The sequence below is a fragment of the Schistocerca cancellata genome, chromosome 8 (genome assembly GCF_023864275.1).
Source record: "Schistocerca cancellata isolate TAMUIC-IGC-003103 chromosome 8, iqSchCanc2.1, whole genome shotgun sequence".
Classification (NCBI taxonomy): Eukaryota; Metazoa; Arthropoda; class Insecta; order Orthoptera; family Acrididae; genus Schistocerca; species Schistocerca cancellata.
In genome coordinates, this window is record NC_064633.1 from 475,563,572 (window position 1) to 475,581,002 (window position 17,431).

Below are 17,431 nucleotides of genomic sequence, written 5' to 3' on the forward strand. Positions count from 1 at the left end.
AAATGGCTCTGAGCACTATGGGACTTAACATCTGAGGTCATCGGTCCCCTAGAACTTAGAACTACTTAAACCTGACTAACCTAAGGACATAACACACATCCATGCCCGAGGCAGGATTCGAACCTGCGACCGTTGCAGTCGCGCGGTTCTGCACTGAAGCGCCTAGAACCGCTCGGCCACCACGGCCGGCATTCCAAAATCAGATACTGGATTATGGTATACACAGTAGCAGATATAGATTCACGTAAAAATGTAGTAGTGATGAAGAGTAGGGTGAAGTTTAAGAGACTACAGAGCAGTAATCAGTGTGAAAAGAAATGGGATACAGAAGTGCTAAGGGGTGAAGAGAGATGCTTGACGTGCTCTAAGGTGATAGATACTGAAATAAGGAATAGCTCAGTAGGCAGTACAGAGATCACTAACAATGGCAGTTACAGAAGTTGGGAACGAAACCATACATACAAAGAAGGTAACTGTGAATAAACGATGGATAACAGAAGGAATACTTCAGCTTATCGATGAGAAAAGGAAGTACAAAAATATACAGGGAAATTCGTGAGTACAGAAATGCAAGTCACTTAGGACTGAAACGAATACGAGGTGCAGAGAAGCTAAGGTGAATGGCCACAAGAAAAATTTGAGGAATTCGAAAAAGAAATGATTGCCAGAAGGACTGACTCATTAGATAGGAAGGTGAAACCAGCTTTCGGTGCAATTAAAAGCAAGGGTGGTAACATTAAGAGTGCAATCGGAATGCCACTGTTAAATGCAGAGGAGAGAGCGGGTAGGTGGAAAGAGTATATTGAAGGCCTCTATGAGGGGAAGACTTGGCTGATGACAGGATATGAGAAGCAGCAGGAGTTGATATAGAAGATATAGGGAATCCACTATAAGAATCAGAGCTTAAAAGAGCTCGACTTAAGATCAACACTTAAGCTTTGGAAGACTTAAGATCAAATAAGGCAGAAGGGATAGAAAACATATCATCAAGATTTCTGAAGTCATTAGGGTAGGTGCTACAAAATGATTGGTTCACGTCGGTGTGTAGAATGTATGATTCTGCCGATATACCATTTGATTTTTGGAAAAATATCGTCCTCAAAGCTCCGACGACTGAAGGAGCAGACAAGTGAGAGAACTGTCGCACAAACAGCTTAGTAACAGCTTATGCATCCAAGTTTTTAACAAGAAGAATATACAGAATGTAAAAGAAAATGAGGATGTGTTAGATGACGACCAGTTTGACTTTAGTAAAGGTAAATGAACCAGAGACGCAATTCTGACGTTGCAGCTGTTAATTGAAGCAAGGCTGAAGAAAAATCAAGACACGTTCATAGGATTTGTTGACGTGTATAAAGCGTTCAACAATCTCAAATGGTGCAAGATGTTCGAAATCCTGAGGGAAACAGGGGTAAGCTATAGAGAAAGACGGGTAATAAGCAATATGTGCAAAAGCCAAGAGGGAATAATGTGGAAGACCATAGACGAAGTGGTCGGATTGAAAAGGGTGTAAGATGGAAACCGAACAGAATAGAACCGAAGCATTTAAAAAGTGGTGCTACGCACGAAAATTTGGTGATCTGCTATGGTAAGAAATGAGGAAGTTTTGTGCAGAATCAGAGAGGAAAGAGAAATGTGGGAAACACTGACAAGAAGAAGAGGCAGGATAATAGGACATCTGTTAAGACACCAGGGAATAACTTCCATAGTACTAGTGGGGACTGTAGAGAGTAAAAACTGTACAGGGAGACACAAATTAAAATACATGCAGCAAATAATTGAGGAAGTTGGTTACAATTGCTACTCTGAGATAAAAAGGTTGGCTGAACTTCAAAGACAATCATTCGGAGATGTTAGCATGGACGAAAACAAGAAAAAAGTCTAGCAGAAATGGGCTCTAAAGTGCATACATTAAGAGCTATGAGCACTTGCTCATCTTCGCTACTGTGAAACATTCCCCCTTCTGAACAAGTATTAATAGTTCGTAACGAACGCATTTTAGAGTGCATGTTTACAAGATATTTTGCTTGTTTTGGTCCATACTTTTCCTCCCTCGCCCCCACAAAAAAAGAAAAAACAAGGAAATGAAAGAGCTAGCAGAGGAAGAGAAGCGTTTCTCAGTATCAAAGACGAAGAACTGCTCGTAGCTCTTGAGGTACGCATTTCAGAGCGCTTGTTTGCTAGACTCTTTGTCTTTCGTCCGTACTACCACCTCTGAAAGCTTGTCGGTGGAGATACAGTTCATCTATTTATAACTTTTTAAAATAAAGTTTATATAGTTACTGTGAAAAGCAAACTGACGCCGTCTCTGTTATTGCAATATACCGGGTGATAAAAAGCCAGTATAAATTTGAAAACTGAATAAATCACGGACTAATGTAGATAGAGGGGTACAAATTGACACACATGCTTAAAATGACATGGGGTTTTATTAGAACCAAAAAATACAAAAGTTTCACAAAATATCCGACAGATGGCGTTACATCTGATCAGAATAGCAATAATTAGCATAACAAAGTAAGACAAAGCAGAGATGATGTTCTTTACAGGAAATGCTCAATATGTCCACCATCATTCCTCATCAATAGCTGTAGTCGAGGAATAATGTTATGAACAGCACTGTAAAGCATTTCCGGAGTTATGGTGAGGCATTGACGTCAGATGTTGTCTTTCAGCATCCCTAGAGATGTCGGTCGATCACGATACACTTGCGACCTCAGGTAACCCCAAAGCCAATAATCGCACGGACTGAGGTCTGGGGACCTGGGAGGCCAAACGTGTCGAAAGTGGCGGCTGAGCACACGATCATCACCAAACGACGCGCGCAAGAGATCTTTCACGCGTTTAGCAATATGGAGTGGAGCGCCATCCTGCATAAACATCGTACGTTCCAGCAGGTGTTTATCAGCCAGGCTGGGGAGATGCGATTCAGTAACATATCGGCGTGCCTCTCACCCGTCACGGTAGCAGTTACAAAACCAGAATCACGCATTTCCTCGAAGAAAAAAGGCCCGATAATGGTAGATGTGGTAAATCCAACCCATACCGTGACTTTCTCGTCGTGCAGTGGAGGTTCCACGACAGTTCTAGGATCTTCGGTAGCCCAAATTCTGCAGTTGTGGGCGTTGACACACCCTCGGAGCGTGAAATAAGCTTCGTCGGTCCAAAATACGTTACTCAACCAATCGTCATCTTTCGCCATCTTTTAAAACGCCCACACCGCATATGCCCTCCGCTTCACTAAATCGCCAGGTAACAGTTCATGATGCCGATGGATTTTGTACGGATGGCATCGGAGGGTACGCCTAAGTGCCAACCAAACAGTAATGTATAAAATGCCGGTGCGACGTGCGACTGCACGAGCGCTGAGTTCCCTGTGCATAGACGAACCCGCTACAGTCTCCATTTCTTCATGAACTGTCTCAGCAGCATTACGCCTTGTGCTCGGTCGGCCACTACGGGGTCTATCGTCTAAACAACCCGTGGCTTCGAACTTCGAAATCATTCTCGCCACAGCTGCATTTGTCAACGGACCTTTACCCGTTCGAATCCCCTTCCTATGGCGATAGGATCGTAACGCTGAACTAGCACATTCCCCATTCTGATAATACAGATTCACTAAAAGCGCCTTTTCAGGTAACGTCAACATGCTGCGACTGCTGGCGCATCTGAATCTCTCTCTCATTACAGCTCCTTGTATACTCGATTGTCATGCGCAGTCACTGAGATTTTGCTGTCCAGCGCCATCTGTCGGACATTTTGTGAACTTTTTTTGTTCTAATAAACCCCATGCCATTCCAAGCATGTTTCTCAATTTTTACCTCTCTACCTACATTATTCGGTGGTTTATTAAGTTTTCAAATTGACTTTTTGATCACCCGGTATTTTGTCGACCAACATCGCAGATGCGACAGCAAAGTGTGCAGAAAACATTACAAGACACTCGCATAGAGTTTAATGGAAACAAGCTTTGTTTCGACAGCCATCTTGTTTCTAATGCACAGAAGAGGTGATTCTCGTTGTTTTTTATGTATCATTTGCAAGTATGAGGACAGTGGTTAAACAAGATCCAAGGAGCTGTAGAAATGGAGGGAACTGAACATGCCACAAGAAGATAGTTGTTTCGCGTGAACAATGTGAGTGATTTTTTAAATTTTTTGTGTCCATCATACTAACATACGAAGTGAATATCCTTCACACTGAGTTCTCCTTGTCTTTCTCCACAGAATAACCGCAGCACATGACCTTACAGGACAACTTTAGTATCTAGGCTTACTTTTGTTAAATGTTTTTGTATTACCTTTGTAGCATAAAAACGAGGTTCGTTCTCGAAATATGTTGCTTCATTAAATAATTTAAGTAGTCAACAAATTTTATTACTGTTACTGGTCTCTGAAAAACCTTTCCACGTTTCATTTTCTTCCTTATATTGTGTATAAAAGGCTTCAGAAGAGGTATTTTCCTGTGTAACTTGCAAAATAGTAAGTGCAAGGAATATTTATTTAAAAAGATATAGGTAAGAAATCTTGCTCTTTCTGCTGAGTTATGAAAATAATCTCCTCAGTTATTTTCCAGAAAGTGAGAGAAACAAGTTACAGTTCTTGAGATGTGGTTTGTCTAACGCAACTAAATGAAGAAAGGCTATTTCTTTTCCTTTTTTTTTGTGAAGTGACTTCAGTGGCGATTTGTGATGTTATTACTGCATATATGCCGTCCTGGAGTAATAATATCACGAATGGCCACTGAAGATACTTCGCTAGTTAAATGAAGCGGGACGCATTGCCACGATACAAACAGCCTTTAATTAGTTGCATTAGACGAACTACATGAAAAAAAAACATAGAAGCAACTAAGAAACGACGGAAAACATAAAAAGCGACAAGTAACAATTTTTTAAACAGAACATTACTTTTCTTCAGTCATGTAACAGATGTGTTCAAACCAAATATCTAGATTTCAATTTAAATAGTTGCGACATAGTCGTAGTAAGGTTCTCCAGCAATCCAGGAATTATTTATTTTATTATAAATACAGTTGTGGACTACAAATGTTTATTAATCAGGTTGTTAATTTCGGCCAACGGTGAACATCTTCGTCCGCAGCTCGTGGTCGCGCGGTAGCGTTCTTGCTTCCCGCGCCCGGGTTCCCGGGTTCGATTCCCGGCGGGGTCAGGGATTTTCTCTGCCTCGTGATGACTGGGTGTTGTGTGATGTCCTTAGGTTAGTTACGTTTAAGTAGTTCTAAGTTCTAGGGGACTGATGACCATAGATGTTAAGTCGCATAGTGCTCAGAGCCATTTAGTGAACATCTTCAGACCTGAGTAGACGCAGTACACTACACAATTCTTATCATTGCGTATTTTGATAGTAGAGTCACATTAATTAGCCATACAAGATTCGTCAAAAAATTACAAATATGAAGAAGATTGTCTGGCTAATTAATGTTACTCTGCCATCAAAATACGCAGTGACACGATTTGTGCTGAATACTGCATTTATTCAGGTCTGAAGATGGTCATCATTGATTGAGTTAACAGCCTGATTAATAAACATCTGTTGTCCGTGACTGGTTTCATAATAAAAAAATGAACTCAGTTTAAATCAAATTTCTATCAGTTTTAGTTAGAGAGCTAGAAACGTTCATAGTTTGAGCCGTGGATGCAACATGCTATACATAAATGGCTTAGTTCAAATGGGAGTTCTGCTGGCGGATAGTTAATTTAAGTGAGATGTTCAAACGAGTGCTCGTTTTCCCGAATCCACAAATGAATGCGTTTCCTAAACGACGTGACCAGTTTGGAGGCTTGTCGTCCCGTGTCCCTAACAATTTTACACCTCGCCTACAGTTCAGTTGTGTATTCAGCAAAATCTACACTCGTTCGAACACCCCACTTAAATGAGCAAACCCCTACCAGAACATCCATTCGATGAGTTATGTACAGCATCTTGATTGCACCCGTCCCCAATAATTTCAACGTTTCTAGCTCCGTAACTGAAACTGATAGAAATTTGGTTTAAATTGATTTGTACATAGTTTAAATACCTCAGTTACACGGTGGGGAAAAAGTAAAATTTTGCTTAAAAATTGCAGTTCGTAGCTATAACTTTCTGAAAAATAATTAAACAATTTAGTTTCATAATTTTGCTGAAATACTATCATTTCTTACGTTTGACTAACTGTATAAATATTCCTTTCACTTATTATTTTATAAGTTACAGGTGAAACCATTTTATCTGAAATACCCTGAATCTAACCGGAACTGGCATGAGGGCAACAATCAGCTGTGAATGTAGCGAAATGGACGCGTCATACCACGTCATTTAGTTTAAGACATATCAAGGGTCGCTAGGTACGTTTTAAAACGCTAACATACTTACGATGTAGAGTAAAAGAAAATTTTTATATTCTTAATCTTCCAGCTCAAGCTGTATCAGAAAAATCGAGAGTATCCATAGTCAACTGATAGCAGCAAAGACCTAGCTTCCCGTATTTCCACTGTTCCAGTCCTGCTGTCATTCATCAAGTACCCAGTATCGATGATTTTTTACTTCTTATTTGTTCTGGGACCTGTCATCTCGCGTTATCTAAATTATGGCAATCAAGTTGGATTGTGATATAGTTTTACAGCCTCCAAAAGTAAGCTACACCTGTGTGTGACGGCGCTAACATTTTTATGCGTGATATTTTATTTTACATATAAGGCTGCTATGTACAGCAGAGTCAGGTGGGATAAATTGCCGAGAAACTACATAACGCTTTCTGCAATTTAGTCATCATTGCGACTGAGTCTCAGGCAATCCAGACAAAACGCAATGTTTTCAGAAGTTACATCCCTGTCAATAGCGATAACACATTAGCCCCCAACCTCAAGTTATCAGAATTTATGGAACCTACGTTTCATTTTTCGAGACAGTATGAACACGCAATGAATAAAGACATTAGCAAATAATTAAACGTTTACGCCCTAGAACTGAAACTTGTCCTGCATGATCAAACTCGTCGGAATATGGAATGTGGTCGAATGGTTGGATGGGCACTATTCTCTGAGACTTCATCACGATTGAGTTGAAAACTATGACGCTGACTCGGACGCGCTGCAGCTGGTACCGGCTAAAACACTGGACCTCGCTTCCACTGTAGCTATTTGAGGCAACATGTGGCAGTGAAAACGTAGCTTTGTTTTAATACATGCAAAACAGGGCGTAATTACCGCTCCTCTCTCTGTTTCGTAGCCGTCTCATTTCACACGGCACTCAGGAAAATGTAAACATGCCTTTACTAACTACACCATGTCGTTGCACCAACTTAATAAAAGTGAAGCTATGCACTGCCTGTTATAGCTGTGAGACTGGGAGGGAAAATCGTTGAGAAATCTACTAAAAGAATTGTTATACATAAAGGTAGTTCATCATCGTCATTCATTACTTCAAGAGCCTGAGCAAACACTAATCCAACCCTCCCAACAAGGACACAGGTCATACCGGTATCGGGAAACGAAACTTGGTATTCCGCATGGACATCAGATATGCTGCCCGCTCTGCAGCCAATTAAATGAAATTATCGAATGAAATATTAATGGAGGTATATACAGAAAATAGTAACAGAAAATTTGAGATCTGATGCACAGCCACGAATAATGTACCATAATTACGAAATTTGTAACCTAACAGTGGCAACTACTTAGTTACAACTTATACAAAACAGATACATGTGTCAAATTTTTACTGTCGTTCAAAGTAGTCACCAGAACTGTATATAACACATTGCCAGCGATGTGGAAGTTGTAGGATACCCTTAGCAGCGCCAGTTGTGTTGATAATTCGAATGAAGCGGTCTATTACCCAACGATCTCAGTAACGATTCTGAAGCGAATGCCGTGTAGTACTTCCTTCATCTTAGGAATCAACTTTTAGGCACAAAGGCCTAAGTCCGGAGAGTGTAGTGGGTCGTGCAACACAACCCAGCCCCACTGATAGAAAAAATTTGTCATAACTTATGCCATATGTTCCCGAGCACTGTCCCGCAAAATTATATGTGGGCCCTGCAGTGCCATCACTTCTTTCTTTAAGCTGGTTGCAGCATGTTTTCCAAAAATAAACAGCTTAGAGAAAGAAGTGGCAATGCTTTCTGCAGGACCCGCCCATCATTTTGCAGGACAATGCTCGGGGGCATATAGCGCAAGTTGTGAGTTATTTCTTCGTTCAGTGCGGTGGGAAGTGTTGTATCATCCATCATACTCACCGGCCTTAAGCCCTTGTAATTCAGCGTCATTCCTAAGATGAAGAAAGTACTTCATGCCACTCGCTTCAGAACTGCTACAAAGATTCGTCGGGCAATAAACCCCTCCACTCGAACCATCACCACAGCTAGGTCTGCCAAACGGACTATACGCAATGCTGGTGACTACTTTGGAGGACAGTAAAATCTGAAACGTGTATTCATTTATAATAAGTTCTAAATATATAGTTGCTACTATTAAAGTTCCAACCCTCGTTTTAACATAAATGAGTATGTGCACTCATCTATTGGAAAAGGTGCCACAGCTACGTTAGAGGAACAGGAAAACGACGAGGTACTAGAAACAACAGGCAGGCAGAAGAATGAATGATTAGTGTGATATCTGCAACTCATTCCTCGTTCAGGAGAAAAACCGTGGAAATAAATAAATATTAAAATATTTAAAAGTGAAAAGATTAGCACAATATACAGCGTTTCAAAATGATTCATCCGATTTCACGAGAGTACATTTTCTACTTGAATGAAGATAGCAACTAGCGGTTTATTTTAACTCACTCATCGAAACTACAAGTTTACCTCTGCGCCAGTTTTAATTTGCCGTTTCATTTGTCTGGCAGAAGGGAAGTGTGACCACTCAATGACAGGGTTGTTCTCATCAGGACCGACAGCAAACCAGTACCAACAACAATAGTTCACGTATACATGCCGACGTCGCAAGCAGAAGATGCAGACATAAAGTGCATGAGGATATTGAACAGGTAATTCAGCAAGTAAAGAGAGATGAAAATCTAATAGTCATGCGTGACTGGAATGCGGTTGTAGCTGAAAGAGTAGAAGAAACAGTTTCTGGAGAGAGGAATGAGAGAGAAGAAAGCCTGACTGAGTTCTGCAATAAATTTCAGTTAGTAATAGCGTATACTCTGTTCACGAATCACAAGAAGAGGACGTATACTTGGAAAACACAGGGAGACACGGCAAGATTTCAATTAGGCTACATCACTGTCAGACAGAGATTCCGGAATCAGATATTTGATTGTAAGTCGTATCCAGGAGCAGATATAGAATCAAATCGAAATTTAGTGGTGATTAACGGTAGGCTGACTTTTAAGAGACTGGTCTGGAAGAATCAGAGCGCTTAGAAGGAAGAAAGGAAGGAAGATTGGATTTAAAGTGCCGTTGACAAAGAGGTCATTACAGACGGAGCACAAGATTGGAGTGTGTCAAGGCCGTGCCCTTTCAAGGGAACCATCCCAGCATTTGCCTGGAGCGGTTTAGGGAAACCACAGAAAACCTAAATGTGGATGGCCGGACGTGGGTTTGAACCGTCGTCCTCCCGAATGCGAGTCCATTGTGCTAAAAATGGTTCAAATGGCTCTGAGCACTATGGGACTTAACATCTATGGTCATCAGTCCCCTAGAACTTAGAACTACTTAAACCTAACTAACCTAAGGACATCACACAACACCCAGTCATCACGAGGCAGAGAAAATCCCTGACCCCGCCGGGAATCGAACCCGGAAACCCGGGCGTGGGAAGCGAGAACGCTACCGCACGACCACGAGCTGCGGACCCATTGTGCTAACCACTGCGCCATCTCGCCCGGTGATGTGCAAAGAAATGGGATATGGAATACTAAGGAATGAAGAGACACACTTGAAGTTTTCTGAGGCTATAATGCTGCGCAATAAACAGCTCAGCAGGCAGTTCAGTTGAAGAAGAATGGACGTCTCTAAAAGGGGCAATCACAGTAGCTGGAAAGAAAAATCTATGTACGAGAAAGGTAACTGCCAAGAAGTCATAGGTAACAGAAGCAATACTTCAGCCGATGGAAAACAGAAGGAAGTGCAAAAATGTTAACATAAATTAAGGAATACAGAAATTCAAGTCACTTAAGAATGAAATAAATAGGAAGTAAAGGGAAGCTAAGGTGAAATGGCTGCTTGATAAGTCTGAAGAAATCGAAAAAGAAATGATTGTCAGAAACAGTGACCCAGAATATATAGAAGTCAAAGCCAATATTCGGTGAAATTAGAAAAAAAGGGTTGGAACATTAAGAGTGCAATGGGAATTCCACTGTAAATGCAGAGGAGAGAGCGAATAGGTGGAAAGAGACGCTGAAGGCCTCTTTGGGGGGAAGGACTTGTCTGATAACGTGGTAGAAGAAGAAGCAGTAGTCGACAGAGATAAGACAGGGTATCCAGTACCACAATCAGAATTTAAAGGAGCTTTGGAAGACTTAAGATCAAATAAGGTAGAAGGGGTAGGTAACAATTCATCGAGTTTCTAAAATCATTGAAGGAAGTGGTAATAGATAGTCGACAACTGTGAGAATTATCGCACATTCAGCTTAACAGCTCATGTATCTGACAACAATAGTATACAGAAGGATGGAAAAGAAAATTGTGGATCTGTTATATGACGATCATTTGGCCTTAGAAAAAGGTAAAGGCACCAGAGAGGCAGTTCTAATGTTGCGGTTGATAAGGGAAATAAGACTGAGGAGAATCAAAACACGTCGACCTGGAAAAAGTGCAATATGTTCGAAATTCCGAGAAAAACACGGGTAAGCTATAGGGAGAGACGGGTAATATACAATATGTACAAGAAGCAAGAGGGGACTATAAGCATGGAAGACAAGAATGAAGTGCTCGGATTAAAAAGGGTGTAAGACAGTCTTTCGGCACTTATGTTCAATTTATACATCGAAACAGCAATACCGGAAATAAAATAAAAGTTCAAGAGTGGGATTAAAATTCAAAGTGAAAGGATATCAATGATAAGAAAGTGAAGAAGAATTATAGGATATGTTGAATGGAACGAACAACGCAATGGTTACAAATGGTTCAAATGGCTCTGAGCACTATGGGACTTAACTGCTAAGGTCATCAGTCCCCTAGAACTTAGAACTACTTAAACCTAACTAACCTAAGGACATCACACACATCCATGCCCGAGGCAGGATTCGAACCTGCGACCGTAGCGGCCGCGCGGTTCCAGACTGTAGCGCCTTTAACCGCTTGGCCACCACGGCCGGCGCAATGATTACAGAACTTGGGTTGAGAGCAAACCGAAGAAAGACGAAAGTAAAGAGAAGTGCCAGAAATGAGAACAGCGAGAAATTTATCATTAGGGTTGGTGGTCACGAAGTAGACGTTTAGGAATTCTGATACCTTGGCACAAAAATAACTATAATGAGGAGGACATAAAAAGCAGACTAGCAGTAACAGAAAGGGACATTCGTAGCCACGACAGACTACGTGTACAGTTAAAGAAGAAACTTAATACCGTAATTATTTTACATCGGTCACCGCTGCAACAAACGACAGTGCCACGACGCTGGTGGATCTATGTTTACGACGCCGCTCGGTTCACATAGCACACACTCTTTGCTCTGCGTCTTATCAGGAAATTCCGCTGCAGAGTTTCTCGGAAAGAGTTCCACAATCTGCAGATCGCAGCGCCGTTGTCGCAATGTGCTTCAAGATTTATGGATCGTCCAGGTCCGGTGAAAGCATAGTTTCCCTCCCGAGTGCAGGCAAAATTTTTGCTGTGAAGTTTCTTTTAGCTTTGCCAGAGACTTGTTTTCGCTGACCTCTTTGAGAGGAAAGACATTCCGTTTAGCGAATGGAATTGTGCTGTTTCCGTTCTTATATAGCTTAAGGCTATAGAGAAACGACAGAAAGGATAACTGACCAAAGAACAGGACAGTATCACTGTTGATTTAAGTGGAAGAGCTATAAATGATGAGTCACAGGTAGCAAATGCGTTGAATAACAATTTATCAAATATGGTAGAACATATAGGGACAAACAGTTCAAGAGAAAAGCACTGCAGTATGTTGAAAAAGTTAATCTCTTGAAATTCAATCATATGAATGTATCAACGACTTCTCCCTCGGAAATTAAGAAAATTACGTATTCCTTCAAAAATAAAAGCTTACGTGGATTTTGTGGTGTTACCAACACAGTACAAAAGATTTGTTTTCATATAATAAGCCCTGTCTTATCTGAAACATGTAGTGCATCATTTACTCAAGGCATTTTTCGAGAGAGATTGAAATGTGGATTGTTAACCCTCTCAATAAAAGAAAGGTGACAGGAGAGATGTCAATATCCAGCGATCAGTTTCACTACTAAAAACATTTTCCAAAATTTTCGGTAGATGGTGTGACAGTATCCCACAGCAACAATAATATCTTCAGTAAATAACAGTTTGGATTTCAGAGTAGTTGTTCTACTAAGAACGCCATTTACGTATTCATTCACCAAATTATAGATGCTTTAAATAACAAAAGAGTACCAGTCGGTATTTTCGGTTACCTGTCTGAGGCATTTGACTGTGTGAACCACTATATCCTCCTAGATAAACTGTGGGTTTATATAGTTGATGGTACAGCCAACCAATGGAAAATGTCTTTCCTAAATAAAAGAATGAAGAAAGATTCACATAGTAATTCAACCAGAGGAATCAGGAGAGATATGACTGACAGGGGCAAATCAGGCTGTTTCTGACCATCCCGTGGCTTTAGAAACAGGTTTCGCAGAGGAATTCAGCGGCGTAATACGTACGGCATTGATCAGATCATGAGAAGATAACTACGCTGCAAAGAAGAATATGTACCACGAAAGTTTGCCCTAGTCTACCAAATGTCGCAGGGGAAAAAGTTCAACAAAATCCGTATCATAATTCGGCAGGTATGAACGTTAAAAATTGCTAGCGTACATCAGAAAATGCCACACATTCATAGCTATAAGTTAGCGAAATTCGCATCTCGGTATATTGACTCCTCTTTCTTTTGGGATTATCCTTTGCCTTCACGGGGTCGGCATGTTATTCTGAATTTAGCGAAGATAGTAAGATAGTGAGTGATATATCCCTTTCAGACCTGAATTTTATTTCTGGAGGAAGAAAAATTTTTATTCATGTGGTAATGCTCCTAGGTGAGTTTTTAATGATTTTAGAAGTAAGATTTATACAGAAATACGTACACTTGGCTTCATTTTATGGACTAAAAGAACTAATCACGAAATATTCTCTATTGTAATAAATAGTAAAATAATCAGTAAATAATTGCCATGCTAAATAACTACAACGATATTCAATTATACAGTGGAACACAGCGAACCAACCACATCAATGTATTCTAGTGGTCACGACGACCTACTGCGCACTGTTAAGGGGATAGGACGTCAAACGGGATGACTTGGAGCAGGAGAGACACCACAGGAATTTTTAATTTCCACTGTCTATACTTTTAAAAATAAATTCATGAAACTTTGTCAGAATGACCAGAAAGGATTCAGGATTTACACTTATAGTGGTAGAAGTTCAAAAATATAAGAAAATAATGTATTTTTTTACATTTCTATTTCACCTTTTTTTCACTTACCATTGGCTGCATTTGTTGCTATAGGTACACTTTTCATCATAAGTAAGGGAGATTCTCCGATGAATTTTGTACAGCATACAAACCATACTTACAGGTGTATGAAACTCTAGAATTTTCCAAATCTATTAAAAACTGTGGTAAAAATTGAGATAATTAACTATGAAACATGTGTTTTTTCTAAACATGAAGTTTAAAATGTAACAGCACATTCATTTTTTCATAAATTAAATAATTTCTAGAGTTTCATACACCTGTAAGTATCGTTTGTATGCTGTGCAAAATTCATCGAAGAATTCCTCTAACTTATGAAGAAACGTGTACCTATAGCAACAACGCAGTGGAAAAATGATGAATTTTCACATGTGAAAAAAATTTATTTTGTTATTTTTTTGAACTTCCACTGCTATGATTGTGAATCCTGAATCCTTCCTGGTCATACTGACAAAGTTTTATGAATTTATTCGTAAAAGTATAGACAGTGTAAATTAAAATGTCCTGTGGTGTCTCTCCTGCTCCAAGACGGCCCGTTTGACGTCCTACCCCCCTGAAGAGCTACCGCGCAGAGCTACGTTGTCTTGCTCATATTTTCACAGTGATGTCCAACAGTTGGCAGCACGTGCGCGTGATGAAAAGATTGAATATTCACAAAGGTGTTGTAACCAGCCCACGTAAAATTGTTCACCGCAACCTCTCAACAGAAAATGTTAACATAAATAATATTCACGTTAAGTGTAACCTCCCCACACGAAATAATTTATAAATATTATTTGGTTAATGATTCTAATTTTTGTGTAACTTCACAAAAAAACTTAATTAATAATAATAATAATAATATGATTCTATTTTTTGTGTAACCTCTGAACAAAATTGGTTCCCATTTAATGTACCCACAAATTTTTTTTCTCATTTAATGTAAGCTCGAAACAGAGAAATTCCTAAACCTCATAATAAAAAAATAAATTCAGTAACCTGGTAAATTTTTGGACGACAGCAGCGCTGCGTCATGGCCCTGTAAGATCATTCCGAATAAAAAAGCAAAAATTCTTACCTCAATACAAACGGCGAATATATCTGCTCTTACCTAAAAATTTTTCGGCACAGCTCTGTGCAATGCTGGCATATACATTTGTTATTTATGAAAGGAAGTAAATGATTTTTCTTTTCCAACAATCGGAATGATCATGCATTACAAAAAATATTAAATTCTTTAAATTGAAATTAATGCTTGTTAGAAAATAGACAAAGATTATTATTAGGACATTTTTAAAAGATTTACATGTGAGTTTACATAATATTACTAGATATGCGCGAGGCTGCTTGTTTTACCTTACACAATAATACTCAGGCTCCGGCATCGCTGCACCGCGACCGGCCCAGCCAACATGATACACCAGACTCGACCGACAAGCGCACACACGCGACTGCTCGCTAGCAACAACTTACTGCTACTGCTACACAGTTCGTACTGCGATCAACACTGCACTTTGGTCTCAGATTCTCTTATAGCTTACATATCGCAGGTAGCGCATACCTCTTACAGTGTATCTCAGCTTTCCACTGGGAAAAAATAGTTTTGTTGCAGACAAGACATAGTAAGATTTAATGTGCCCAATTGTAGCCAAAGAGTCTGAAAGGGACAGGGTGGCGAGATACCCTTCCTGTCCCCCCCCCCCCCCCTTTTGTGTATCCGATCAATCTTGCGTCCAGTGTTATCCATGTGAAAGTAAGAAGACGTTTTCGACTGTTTCCGAATCGTGTAACTGAGGAGGCACGTGGGAACCAGACCGGTATTCTGATGTGGGAAACCATCTAAAAACTACATCCAAGTTGACCAGCATATCATCGCTTGTTAATCTGCCGGGCTGATTCGATCTACGGGGCCCCAAAATCGGGGTACTAAAGCGCGCGGCTATCCGATGACGCCACCTCTACACATTTATTCGCTGGGGATGTATTTGCGTGGCTCCTCTAACCTGCCTCAACCTGTCTTATATGCACCACATTTTCCAGCAGCTGAAGAACTGCATTCTTACTCCGCATTTTGATTTCATGTACCGTGGGTGGTAGTAATTTGCTACGATGAATCAGCATCGTGAAAGGCGGGAATGGACTCCGCGAACCATACTGTAGCGAAAGTGCAGGATGCGCGCACGATTAAGGTGATGACGGACGCTTGCTTCTGACCACTCATATAGCGACTGCAGTGGTTCGGCTGGGATAAGAGAGTGTCTACACGAACGGCGAAGACGCCTCACTTTTACTTTATGCTTCCCGGACGTTCTCACTCATGCTTTCTCCTTCACTAAATAGCGCTGATGTACTACCAGTGGCGAGTTTGTCCTCCATGAGCTCTGCGTTTTCCTCTGCCAACAACTTATGGTACGAATGAGCATGCACAAGGTGAACCAGTACTAAGCCGACAACATTTTGCAGCTTTTTTACGGATATTTCTTGAGTATTTTTGTACGAAGGAACTGTGATCTCCTTTGGCTCGTTACAGAGCAATTGCCTTTGGTATGATTTTTATCCTCGTGTATCTTTGTACCTGCGCTGCACCAAAAATATCGGTACATCAGCGCAACTATCGGCTTTTTCCTCGTTCACTAACGGTTCTTGCTGTTGATAACAGTAATGCCCACTCTACTCCTCGCCCTAAAGCTTGCATTCACTACTTCTCTGTTCTGTCTCGCGTTAGTGTGACTTGACATTAACAGCGATACACAGGAGTATGGATGAGTTACTGGTGAAGCTTTGGTCGTGTACAGTTTCACTGAATGCTGCGGAAGAGCGACACCGCGACGCTATCGTGAGTTGTTTCCATAGCAACGGCAACCACGTTAGATTACTTCGGCGTCTGCACGTAGACTCCTACAAAATCATAATACTTCTGTTTTAGAATGACAGTTACTGACTGCATACTTTTTGTGTTTTCGATGTTGTGAATGTACACAAAACGATGCACTACAAAGGAATTATCTGAATGGGGTAAAAGTCGGTAGATGTGATGTAGGGCCTACATGTACAGACAAACAAAAGATTACAATTTCAGAACAATTGGATGATTTTTTCGACAGAAAAAGCTTCACAAATTTAGCAAGCCAATAACATGTTGGTCCACTTGTGACCCTTACGCAAGCAGGTATCGGTTTGACAAAGATTCATAAATTTATTGTATGTCCTCCTGAGGGATATCAAGCCAAATCCTGTCCAGTTGGGGCGTTCGGTTATCAAAATTCAGAGCTGTTTGGAGGGCCTGGCCCATAATGCTCCATACGTCCTCAGTTGCAGAGAGATCCGGCGGCCTTGCTTGCCAATGTAGGTTTTGGCAAGCAGTAGAAATTCTCGAGGGCGGGCATTACCTTGCTGAAAAGTAAGCCCAGGATGGCTTGCCATCAGGAACAACCAAACGAAGTCGAGCATATCGTCGACGTATCACAGTGCTGTAAGGGTGCGCTACACGACATCCACAGAGATTCTGATATGAAAAGAAGTGTCACGCCGGCCCATCATTCCTGGCTGTCGTACTGTGGGCCACACTGAGGTTGCTATCCTGGCGCTGTCCGGGGCGTCTCTAGATACACTACTGGCCATTAAAATTTCTACACCAAGAAGAAATACAGATAATAAACGAGTATTCATTGAACAAATCTATTATACTAGAACTGACATGTCATTACATTTTCACGCAATTTGGGTGCATAGATCCTGAGAAATCTGTACCCAGAACAACCACCTCTGGCCGTAATAACGGTCTTGATACGCCTGGGAATTGAGTCAAACAGAGATTGGATAGCGTGTACAGG

The 17,431-nt window shown here is 40.8% G+C and overlaps 1 protein-coding gene across 1 annotated transcript in view; it reads right to left on the reverse strand.

Annotated features, from left to right (window-relative positions):
• The window catches only part of LOC126095640 (uncharacterized), a 793,146-nt gene that overhangs the window by 168,613 nt on the left and 607,102 nt on the right, over positions 1-17,431 (reverse strand). The gene's annotated exons all lie outside the window — the stretch shown is intronic.